We start from the raw sequence: 12,099 nt of genomic DNA on the forward strand, positions 1-12,099 counted from the left end.
CACTATATAGGCATTCAATGGAATAAATTTCCTTATATGCATTGTTTACATTGTATAATACAGTTTTGGATAAGTTGTGTTTTCATTATAATTGAGTTCAAAAATAATTTTAATTTCTCTTGCGATAACTTGTTTGAGCCATGTATTATTTAGAAGTGAATTTTTTAATCTCCAGTCATTTGGGAATTTCCCAGTATTTTCTGCTTTTAATTTCTAGTTTCATTCCATATGATATAAGAGCAGATATTGTATGATTTCTATTACTTTAAATTTGTTAGGGATTATTTAATTGCCTAGGGCATGGTCTATTTTTCATGAATATTATATGTAAGCTTGAAAAAATATGCATTCTGCTGTAGTTGGATGAAGTAGTCTATAGATGTCAATTATATCCTGTTGATTAATGGCATTGAGTTCAACCATGTCCTTACTGATTTTCTGCCTGCTGGGTTTCTCCATTTCTGAAAAAGAGGTGTTGAAGTCTGCAACTACAAATTCTCTCATTTTTATTTCCCTGAGAAAGTTCTTTTTACTTCTTCCCTTTTGCAGAATAATTTTTACAAAGTAAAAAATCTTAGGTTGTTGTTTCTTTCAACAGTAAATATGTCACCTTTTCTCTTCTTGTTTGCATGGTGTCTGAGAAATAGCACCTAATTTTTATCTTTATTCCTCTAGAAGTAAGGTTTTTTAAAAAAAATTATTTATTTATTTTAGAGAGGGGAGAGGAGGAAGAAAGAGAGGGAGAGAAACATCAATGTGTGGTTGCCTCTTGCAGACCCCCTAATGGGGACCTGGCTTGGAACCCAGGCATGTGGCCTAGACTGGAAATTGAACCAGCGGCCCTTTGATTCATAGGTTTGCACTCAATTCACTGAGCCATACAACTTACTTACAAGTAAGTTGTTTTTTTTTTTTTCTTTTTCAATTTCAAACTTCTTTGGGATTTTTTACATCTATATTTATCATCTTTGACTTATAAATTTTATACTGAATTGAAATTCTTTGGACATTTATCCTGCTGGGTGTTTTCTCAACTTCCTGATCTGTGTTTTGGTGTCTGACATTAATTCAGGGGAACTTCTCTGTCAATACTTTTTGAAATATTTACTTAATTTCTTTTTATAATTTTGTCTATTTCTACTATTCCCTTTACTTTTATGTAAACACAATTGCCCCCATGCTTCTTGGACATTGTTCAACAAATGTTTTTTTTTGTTTGTTTACTTTTTGTTCTTTGAAGATTCTATTATTATTATTATTATTGATTTTAGGAGAGAAGATAAGGGAGAGAAAGAGAGTGAGAGAAGCATCGACTTGTTTTTACATTTATTAATTTATTCATTGGTTGGTTCTTGGATGTGACCTCACTGAGGATAGCACCTGCATCCTTGGTTGATTGCTAAAGCACTCATACCAACTGAGCTACCAGGTCAGGGCCAAGAATTCTTGATATATCCTTTAGATTATAGATTTTTTTCCTCAGTAATATTCAATTCACTAAAAAGCCTGTCAAAAGCAGTTCTTGTTAATGTTATTGTATTTTTTGTGACTGGTATTTATTTCTAATTCTTTCTTAGTAATTTAATTTCTTTACATTTATTGCATGTGTGTTCTTGCATGCTGTAAACTTTTTGCCATTAGTGCCTTTAGCAAATTAATCATAGTTGTTTAAAATTCCCATTCTGAAAATTTCAACATCCATGATTTATCTGATCTACTGATTGATTTGTTTCTATAAATTGTAGTTTTGGTTTTATGGTGTACTGAATAATTTTTTTTTGTTGGTACCAGACATGATGTAGTAGGTAAAAAGAAACTGCTATAATTAAGCCTTAAATAATACAATTGTGAAATGTGAGGGGAGGGGAAGTATTCTATAGTCTTATGAGTAGGTCTCAACCTTAAAATGTAGAGTAAAAAATGTAGACTCTATAGAATTTCACATAAAATATTAAGACAATAATTATGAAGTATAAAAACAATAAAAATGAGTCGGAGCTGATTACGTAAAAGCTATGAAACCCCAGGCTAAAATAAATACTATTTGAAAGCATTACAACAAACAAACAAAACCGCCAATAAAACTTTTAAAATGAAAAATACAATAAAGCAATATTTTGAAAATTGTTTCTGATCAGAAGAAAATATTAGATATATTGACATATATATTTATATCAAATTCATAAGAGTATTTGTGTTCATAAAATGCCTTAAAATACAGTATAAAATGTATTTTTTTAAATTAGTCTTTCAAAGAGCTTAGCATATAATAAATTTATAAAGAAATAAAAATTTATTTAAATAAAATACAGTGTTATCCATTAAATGGGCTAATATATTGAAAATATTTTGTGTAGACCAATTTGTAGCTAAAACTTATTTTCAAAACTTATAATCAGACTGTAAATTGCTAAAAATATTTTTGAAGTGCAATTTGGTATTTTCTTTTCTATGCTTGGAGTAATTTTTGTCACCCAAATGTAAGTTTTACTTATAAAAAATAACCAAATTGGAAAAGATTCACATGCACAAGAGCTGACATTCCTACCTGTGATTAGGAAGGTGTTTACGTAGGGTATTTTGATAATTTTCTTTATCATTTAATAATCATTACATTTTTAAATTATTAACACTGCATTCACTATGTTGCTGTTTTAAAAAATAAAATAGAGTTCTACCGGTCTGTCTTCAGTTGGTTGGGCTTCCTATTGCAAAGCAAAAGGTTGCCAGTTGGATTCCTGAACAGGGATACACCTGGACTGCAGGTTTGGTGCCCGATCAGGGTATGTGGGGAGCAACCAATAGATGTTTTCCTCTTACTCCCTCCCTTGCCTTCTGTCTAAAAATAAATGAATACAATAACAAATGAAATGAATACAAAAACAAACACATAAATAAAAATGCAATGTGAAGAATTCCATTTGCAATTAATGTCAGTATCTACCTATAAAATCAATAAAACAATCTGAAAGATTTCCAGGGGTTAATAATAGACCAATTTTTACGAGGACCTCTCAGTTTACATTAACACCAAAATAATTGGTTACTGTGCTGTCATAATACTGTAGGCGAATTAAAATATGGGTAATTATTTTCAATTAAACTCTCCACTCTGAAAAAGTATAGTAGTAGCTGCAGATAATACAGTATTTTATTAATTCTAAAGAAAAACTAATAATTAATAAAACTTCAATTCCATGAAAATAATAAAAGGTCTGGAATGCAGTCATAGTTCTTTGTGAAACTTACCAGTCTTGACTTCATTTCCATTTCTGAAGGTTTTAGCATTTTTCAAGCCTAAATACTAACAATTGTTTATATTCTGTTATTTGCTATAAATAAGAAGTGTTTTATTTATATTATTATACAAAATTAAAATCCTTAGCTAAGTGTTATAAATCTCTTTCATGTAATATTCCTGCTTTAAACTTATTTTAAAATAAAGAAAAAATCAGACAAATTTACCTAAAGATGTAGGTATACTAATTCAAAATGCTTTTATAAAGAGCATAACATGATACAGTTGGATGGAATTTGAATATAAAAGAAATTTGATTATTTATACAATTTTGACTTCTTAAACAGATGTTTCCTTTGTGATAACCTGAAGTTTACTAATACAGAAAGATATTAAAAGCATAATATTTCAAGGTAAGCCTCTATTGCTTGCCAGAAGATTCTGCCAAAAATCATTCTCATAATTTTTAAACAAGTAGTTCTACCTTGGAAATGCACTCATTGTACAAATATTTGCATAATTAATAAACATCATCATCAACTACAAAATTTCTATAATGTACATTAGAATATGTCATTAATTCAACAGCTAATCATGATTAGCATCAGGTACTTTATTGACAGAGTCATAAATCAAAGATATATTAAGGCAGTTAATGGAAATGAAATTAAAAAGATTGACAAGCATTCAATAAATGGTAACATGCTATTATTTTGAATATTCTCTACATGTCATTGAATACCATTTATGTTCCTAAAAATAAGATACCATGAAAAAATACTTTTGCTAATTCCCTTTATTCTAAAACATTTTGAAAGTCAAACATATAACAAAAATCTTTTAAATACCAAATAAGTTATGTAATTTGGTTTAGAAACAGCATAAAATTGATGAAAATATCCAGAAAAAACAACACATGGAAGTATAGGTCTGTATTTATTGGGAAGTAAATAAAATTTTCTAAAAACACAGTCTAGTCCTGGCTCAATAGAATTTCAATTTGTCTTGGTATGTTAGTCATATTTCCAAACTTTTGGTGAACTCTATCATCTCTAAAAAAATGGTCATAGATTCTATGGAGATAAATAATCACAAATATAATGAGAGTTTGTGTAGTACTTTTAATAATTATATATTATTAAAAAGTTTACTTATTTTATTATAATGATTTTCTAGGACATGCAAAACACTATCCAATGGATTTTTTAGAGTAGGTATTTTGTGATTCTTCCTGTTTTTAAGAAGACTGTTCCTAATGTTTTATGATTATGCACTGGAGACACTCACACCCATACTTACCTCAGACCATGCACCTGCCGCAAAACTTTATTAACTGAAGTTTTGCCATTTTTAACTTTAACCATGTATAGTCAACTATATGCAGCATAATGGCCTTTTGATTTTAAGAGATATTCCACTTTATTGGCATATCTACTTTATTTCTAATTAATAACCCACATTTTGCATTCATTTTTCTAATCTATTATAGTGTTTCCTGTACATTTTAGTACTTTTTTATTCTTGTTCAGTTACAATTGCTCCACATTTTCCCCTTTTGCTCTCCCTTTCCCCACCCAACTCTAGCCCAGGCTCCCACAGTCAATCCCCACTCTCTTGTCTGTCCTTGCCCATGGGTCCTTTACACATGTTCCTTGATTTGTTTGTTGTATCTTCCCCTTCTTTCCCCTTTATCCCCTCCCCCTCTACTCTGGTCACTGTCACATTGTTCTTTATTTCGAGGTCCCTAGTTTTCTTTTGCTTTCTTGTTTGTTTTGTTGATTACATTCCACTTATGCATGAAATAATTTGGTATTTGTCTTTCCCCACCAGGCTTTTTTCACTTAGCATAATACTCTCCAGTTTCTTCTTTCTTTCTGTTGTGTAGCATTTAATTGTGTAAATGTACCATGGATTTTTGATCCACTCATCTACTGATGGACACAGTAAAAGGACACATCTACTAGCACTCGGCTGTTGTAAACTATGCTTCTATGAACATTGGCATTCACAGGGTGTTTTGAATTGGTGTTTTAGGACTCTTGGGGTATAATTCCAAATATGGAAATGCTGGATCAAAAGGCAGTTTTATTTTTAGCTTTTTGAGGAAATTCCAATCTGTTTTCCACTGTAGATACACAAACAGGAAGACATCTATTTGTCTTTCTGGTGAGGAGTCATGTAAGTCCTTTCTATATTTTGGAGATCAAAACCTTGGGGGAAACGGTATAGAATTTCATCAAAAAATTAAACACAGAACTGCCCTTGATCCAGTGACCCCACTACTGGGATAATGCCTTAAGAATCCTGAAGCATCAATTGAATAGAACCTATGCACCCCATTGTTCATACAAGCATTATTTATAATAGACACATGCTAGAAACAATATAAGTGCGTGGATTGAAAAATTGTGGTACATTTACACATTGGAATACTACACAGCAGAAGGAAAGAGGGAATTCATACACTTCACAACAATAAGGATACAACAAGAGTATTATGCTTAGTGCAATAAGCCAAGCAGTGAAAGACAAATACCACATGTTCTCACCCATAAGTAGAACCTAATCAATGAAATCAACTAATGAGCAAAATAGAAGGAGAGACATGGAAATAAAGAACAAACTGACAATGACAAGAGGTGAGGGAGGAGGGCAATCCTAAGGGAAAGGAAGGGAAGGGCCAAGCCAAAGAACAGGACCAGCAGGGTATGTCTGTCAGCACAGACATAGGAGGGGGAACGACTGTGGAAGTGGGTGCAGTAGGGCAGGGGAAACTTGCAAAACTACGTGCTTCCAATTACACAAACCCCACTACATTTGCACTCATGTTAGTTTTCACACTCCTGTTATCAAGGAAAAGCTGACCTGTACCAGTAATTTGGATACTACTCTTTCTTTTTCTTCAGGAAATTTATATTACCTGTGTTCAGTAAATCTTGATAAGGAATTGTATTAGTCCTTTTATTTTCTTTAAATTGTAGCATTTTTACTTCTCTATTTTTATTATTTTTGTTTCTTATATTTATATGTTGCATTGCTTTCACAAGATATTTGCTAAATTATTGAATAGAGGCACTGAAAAAGACTACCTTATTTATATTTCTTTACTAAATAAAAATGGCTGCAATATTCACCATGAGGATAAAAACAGGTATAATAAACATATATGCACCTAACATCAGAGCTCTAAAACATAGAAAGCAAATTGGTATAATTCAAGGGATAAAGGTTTTAATAATAGTCGAAGACTTCAATAATTGACTTTTAATAACAGGAAGAAGATAGAAAAGCAGTAAGGAAATACAGTATTGATAACACTATACATCATCTGTAACTAACAGATATACAAGGATGCAGAACACTTCATCCAACAATAGCAGAGCACACATTTTTTTCCAGTGCATATGAAACATTCTCCAGCATGGAGCATATGATAGGCCACAAAACACGCGTTAACATTTTCAAAACACCTGTTGGATTGACTACTATTGAAAAAGCAAATATGAAAACAAAACAAAAACTGACTACTCAAGAATGTAGAGAAATTAGAATGTTTGCCTATTCCTGATGGGAATGTAACCAGTTTAGCCAATGCAGAAAATGGTATGGCACTTACTAAAAAGCATAAATAAATAGAAAATTACCAAATGATCCAGCAGTTCACCTTTGGGTATATACACAAAAGAAAGTGGGACTCATACGTTTGTACACCAATGTTTATGGGAGCATTTTTCATAAGTTAAAAGATGCATAACCCATGTATCAATTGGTAAATGAGTAGATAATCAAAAAGTAATTTATGAATACAGTGGAATACCATGCAGACCTAAAAAGATGTGAAATTCGTATATATGCTATTAACACAGATGAAATTTGATAATTTTATGCTGAGTGAAATAAGCCAGAAAATAAGGAGAACTAGTAGATACCTCAACTTATAGTAGGTACTTGTAAATGTTTAAACAGTAAGACATAACTTAGTAGGAGTTTGGAGGAGAAGGTGCTGGGGAAGTATTCTTTACTCATTAGAGAGATTCAGTTTGGGGTGATAAAAAAATATTCTGCGGATGGATACTGATGATGGTTGCCCAACAATACTAGTGCGGTTGATTCCACAGAATTGTACACTTGAACATTTAAAAGAGTTAAATGTATGTATGTTTTACCACAACATACAACAGAACAAATAATATAAATTAGCCATCATAATCATTGTGTACTGCCCATAAATGAGTGGATCAGAGTGGCTTTTCTTTTAAACTGTGCTGTACTCAGTGAGGAATCTTCATAGGTCTGCTTTCACCTGTGTACAAAATAGATTGTACTCTTTTTGTGAGATGAATCCTTTCACATCTGTGAAGTTTTGTTAGGCCAACCAGGCTGATTTCACTGTGCTTCATGTTATCTTCTATCTTCTAGCAAGTTAGTGTGGGCCTTTTCTCGCCATGAAGCCAGTGGTCTAAAAGAAAGTTTGGAAATATGCTATCTTTGGTCTGGATTCAGGACTATCACATCAATTCCACTATCTGGTGTTAGTCAGAGTAAGTGATGGATAGCCAAGGATCAAGATATGACAGAACATACTCCACATATTGAAGAAAGAAACTTCAAAATCACATTTAAAAAGGAAAAATATGTGAAGTTGTATAGAATTGCTATCAGTCTACCAAAATAATAAATCATCTTTCAGTGTTTTGTTAATAAATAGTTTAGAAATTTAGGAATTATTATTTTTAAAATTTTTAAAGATTTTATTTATTTTATTTTTAGAGAGAGGGGAAGGGAAAAGGAAATAGCAAGAAACATCAATGTGTGGTTGCCTCTTATACACCTGCTACTGGGGACCTGGCTCGCAACCCAGGCATGTGCCCTGACTTGGAATTGAACCTGTTACCCTTTGGTTTTCAGGTCTATGCTCAATCCACTGAGCTACACCCACCAGGGCAGTTTGGAAATTTAGAAAATATTTTAAATAATATATAAGTAAATATATACTAAATACACATTATACTATTGCTAATATTATATTAGAAATGTATTTATTATTGAGTATGTAATTTATAGTCAATAAGAAATATATAAATTTCACATTCTCTGCACACATGGTATATAATCTGAGTATCTAATTAACACTCAAATTCTGATACCATGTCTATTTTAAATTCATTATATTTTTCATTTCATTGTACTAGGTAGAGCAGAACTGAGCATTGTGCTAAAGAATAAAGAGTTCAGAGAAAATGAATATATTATTTTGTTCATTTTCATAAAGTTTTTTTCCTCAATTGGTCAAAACATAATAAAATTATTATGGAAAGTTTTCCATCAGTTTCAATTTGCAACTTCAAATAGGCTTTCACCCTTCAAATAGCATTTGAGAAGTACATAAATTACACAGCTGATATGTAACCTATTCTTTATTATATCAGAGCATCTTGCCATTAATCTACTTTTTCATTATTTTCAAGGAAAAAATGAGAAAAAAACCCCAGTAATATTTAGATTTTTATGTCCGGCTATTTCTTTTTTTAAATTTTCTTTTATATTATTATTGCACAATTACAGTTGTCATCATTCCTCCTCTTACTCTCCCCCACTCTACAACCGCCATCTCCTGTATTCAATCCTCCCCCAACATTGCCTTTGTCCATAGGTCGTTTATACATGTTCCTTGACTTGACCTTTCCCCTTCTTTCTCTTTTATATCCCTCCCCACCCCTCTGTATACTGTTAGCTTGTTCTTTATTTCAATGTCTCTGGTTCTATTTAGCTCACTTTTTTATTTTGTTGATTAGGTTCCACTTGTAGGTGAGATCATATGATATTTGTCTTTCACCACCTGGCTTACTTTACTAAGCATAATGTTCTCCAGTTCCATCCATGCTGTCATGAAGCATAGGAGCTCCTTTCTTTCTGATGCATAGTATTCCATTGTGTAAATTCACCACAATTTTTTTGATCTACTCATTTACTGAAAGACACTTAGGTTGTTTCCAGAACTTGCCTATTGTAAATTGTGCTGCTATGAACATTGGGGTGCCTAGGTTCTACTAAATTGGTGCTTCAGGATTCTTAGGGTATAATCCTAGGCATGGAATTGCAGGATCAAAAGGCAGTTCTGTTTTTAGTTTTTGAGGAAATTCCATTACATTCTCCACAGTGGCTGCACCAGTCTGCACTCCCACCACAAGTGTACTAAGGTTCCCTTTTCTCCACAATCTTGCCAGCTCTTGTTTGTTGAATTGTTTATGATGGCCATTCTGACAGGTGCAAAGTGGCACCTCATTGTGGTTTTAATTTGCATCTTTCTGATGGCTAGTGATGCTGAGCATCCTTTCAGATGGCCCTCTGTATGTCCTCTTCGGAGAAGTGTCTGTTAAGGCCCCTTACCCAATTTTTAATTGGATTTTCTGTCTTCATGATATGGAGTAGTGTGAGTTTTTAAATATATTTTGGAGTTCAAAGTCTTATCTGAAGTATCATTGGAAGATATGTATCTCCCATATGGTTTGTTCAGGTTTCATTTTGCTGATATTTTCCTTAGCCATGCAGAAGCTTCTTTTTATTTGATAAAGTTTTCTAAGTCCTTTTTGTTTATTCTTTCTTTTGTGTTATTTGCTCTGTGGGACATATCATTGAAAATATTGCTGCTTGGAATATTTAAAATTTTCCTGCCTATGCTCTCCTCTAGTACTTTCATGGTGTCACAACTTATATTTAAGTCTGTTATCCATCTTGAATTTATTTTTGTGTATGGTATAAGTTGGTGGTTGAGGGTTTGTGTGTGTGTGTGTGTGTGTGTGTTTAACTGTTCAGCTCTCCCAATATCATTTGTTGAAGATGCTATTTTTACTTCATTTTATGCTTCTGTCTCTTTGGTTAAATATTAATTTACCACAGGAACATAGGTTTATTTCTGGACTCTCCATTCTGTTCCATTGATCTATGTGTCTGTTCTTATGCCAGTACCAGACTGTTTTGATTAAAGTGGCCTTGTAATATTGTTTAATATCAGTTATTGTGATCCCTCCTACTTTGTTCTCCTTTCTCCAAATTGATGAGGCTATCCTGTGTTGTTTATGATTCCATATAATTTTTTGAAATTGTTATCTGAACTTATTAAGATATTTTCTACACCTTGAAAATTACAATAGAAGGCTTATGTTAATGTCTCAAATTTATGTATCTTACTCTCTGATAAAAAATTATTATGTTTTCAACTACTTGGCTCTCATAACACAACTGCATCTATTTTCCACATTAATGAAATTGCTATCAGTTGAGTCCATAAACTCTTATCCCTGTCTTATATTACCTTTTCTTCCATCTTTATTCAGGTTAAAAATATATTTAATTTTGTTTTCGTATCTTATTTTCCCTAAACTTTCACTGTTGGAGATTTCCCTTTTATCTGTCCACACTTATTCCATTAGTTTCTTGATCTTAAATATCTCCTGATGTAAAATATCATTTATATATCAAGCTTTCTCTCTCCAGTCTAGATTTGTTTTTCCTGAACACCATACTCACATATCTGCCTGTTGGACATTTCTATACAGATGAATAATAGATATCTGCCAAACCTAACACGTCCAAAACTGAACTTATAAATTTCTATACAAGCTGGCTCTTTTAGCAACCATTCCTATTTCAGTGAATGATAACTCCATCCTTCCATTTACCAAGGCCAAATGCCTGGGAGTCGTTCATAACTTTTCATTTTTTCTCATAATCCATATATAATATATTAAGTAATATTGCTGGTTCTATCTTCACAACATATCCAAAATCAAATCACTTTTCACTGCTAGAGGCACTATTACCATTGTGGGTCAAAACATCATCAATTCAGACTTGAGTTATTTCTACAGCTTTTTAACAGGTTTACTATAATACTGTTATTACTCTGCTATAGTCTATTCACAACAGAAAAATGCAAATGACCCTATTCAAATTCAAGTCATTTAGAGTCCTGCATTATCTGGCTTCAACCTCCCTTCCCCATTATATTTTACCCTTCTGGGTTAGACTGCTCCAGACATGTTGTTTTCCTTCTTTCTTTGTTATACCAAAGCACACTGTCACCTTAAGGCCTGTACACCAGCTGCTCTGTCTGGTTGTACTGATCTTTTCATGCATATGATGCTGGGAATATCTTCACTTATTTCAAGTCTTTGCAAAATAATTGCATTACTATGAAATTTTGTCCTACCATTTGGTCTAAATTTGTGAGTGCCAACTGTGTCATTCATCCCAGTGTTCTGGCTCTCCCAGAACCTCATTTAATGCTCTATCATTTTTCATAGACTTTATTATCTTCTAAATCACTGCATGATTTACTTGTTGTTATTATTTATAATGTGTCATCTGTCCTTCTCTTATAAAATGTAACTGAAATCAAGATAGTGATTTTTTTAGTGATATACCTATACCAGGAATTTAGAACAATAGCTAAGCCTTACTTGTAGCCTAAATAATATTTGTGAATTGGGGACTCATATCTCTGATGATACTATCAAGTTGAAATTGAAATTCAAAGTTTGGGTCCCATGGACTGGAGACTACATCCTCAGAAGGAAAAGAGTACTTGCAAGAACACTGAATCATGGAAATTCTAGAGGTGGGGAAAGATTGGCATTTAAATTAATGGTCACTTATAGGTACATTTTTAAAAATTATTTCAGTAACAACACTTAACATGAGGTCTACCATCTTAACAAAATGTTTAATACATTATTGTTAATGATAGGTACACTGTTGTACAACATATCTCTAAAACTTATTTGGCTTACATAATTGGAATCTTGTTCTCATTGATTTACAATTTCAAACAACAGAATAAATAGGCAAGCTTCAGAATA

This window comes from Artibeus jamaicensis, unplaced genomic scaffold (genome assembly GCF_021234435.1).
Source record: "Artibeus jamaicensis isolate MK-2021 breed Jamaican fruit bat unplaced genomic scaffold, CSHL_Jam_final scaffold_369, whole genome shotgun sequence".
NCBI classification, from domain to species: Eukaryota; Metazoa; Chordata; class Mammalia; order Chiroptera; family Phyllostomidae; genus Artibeus; species Artibeus jamaicensis.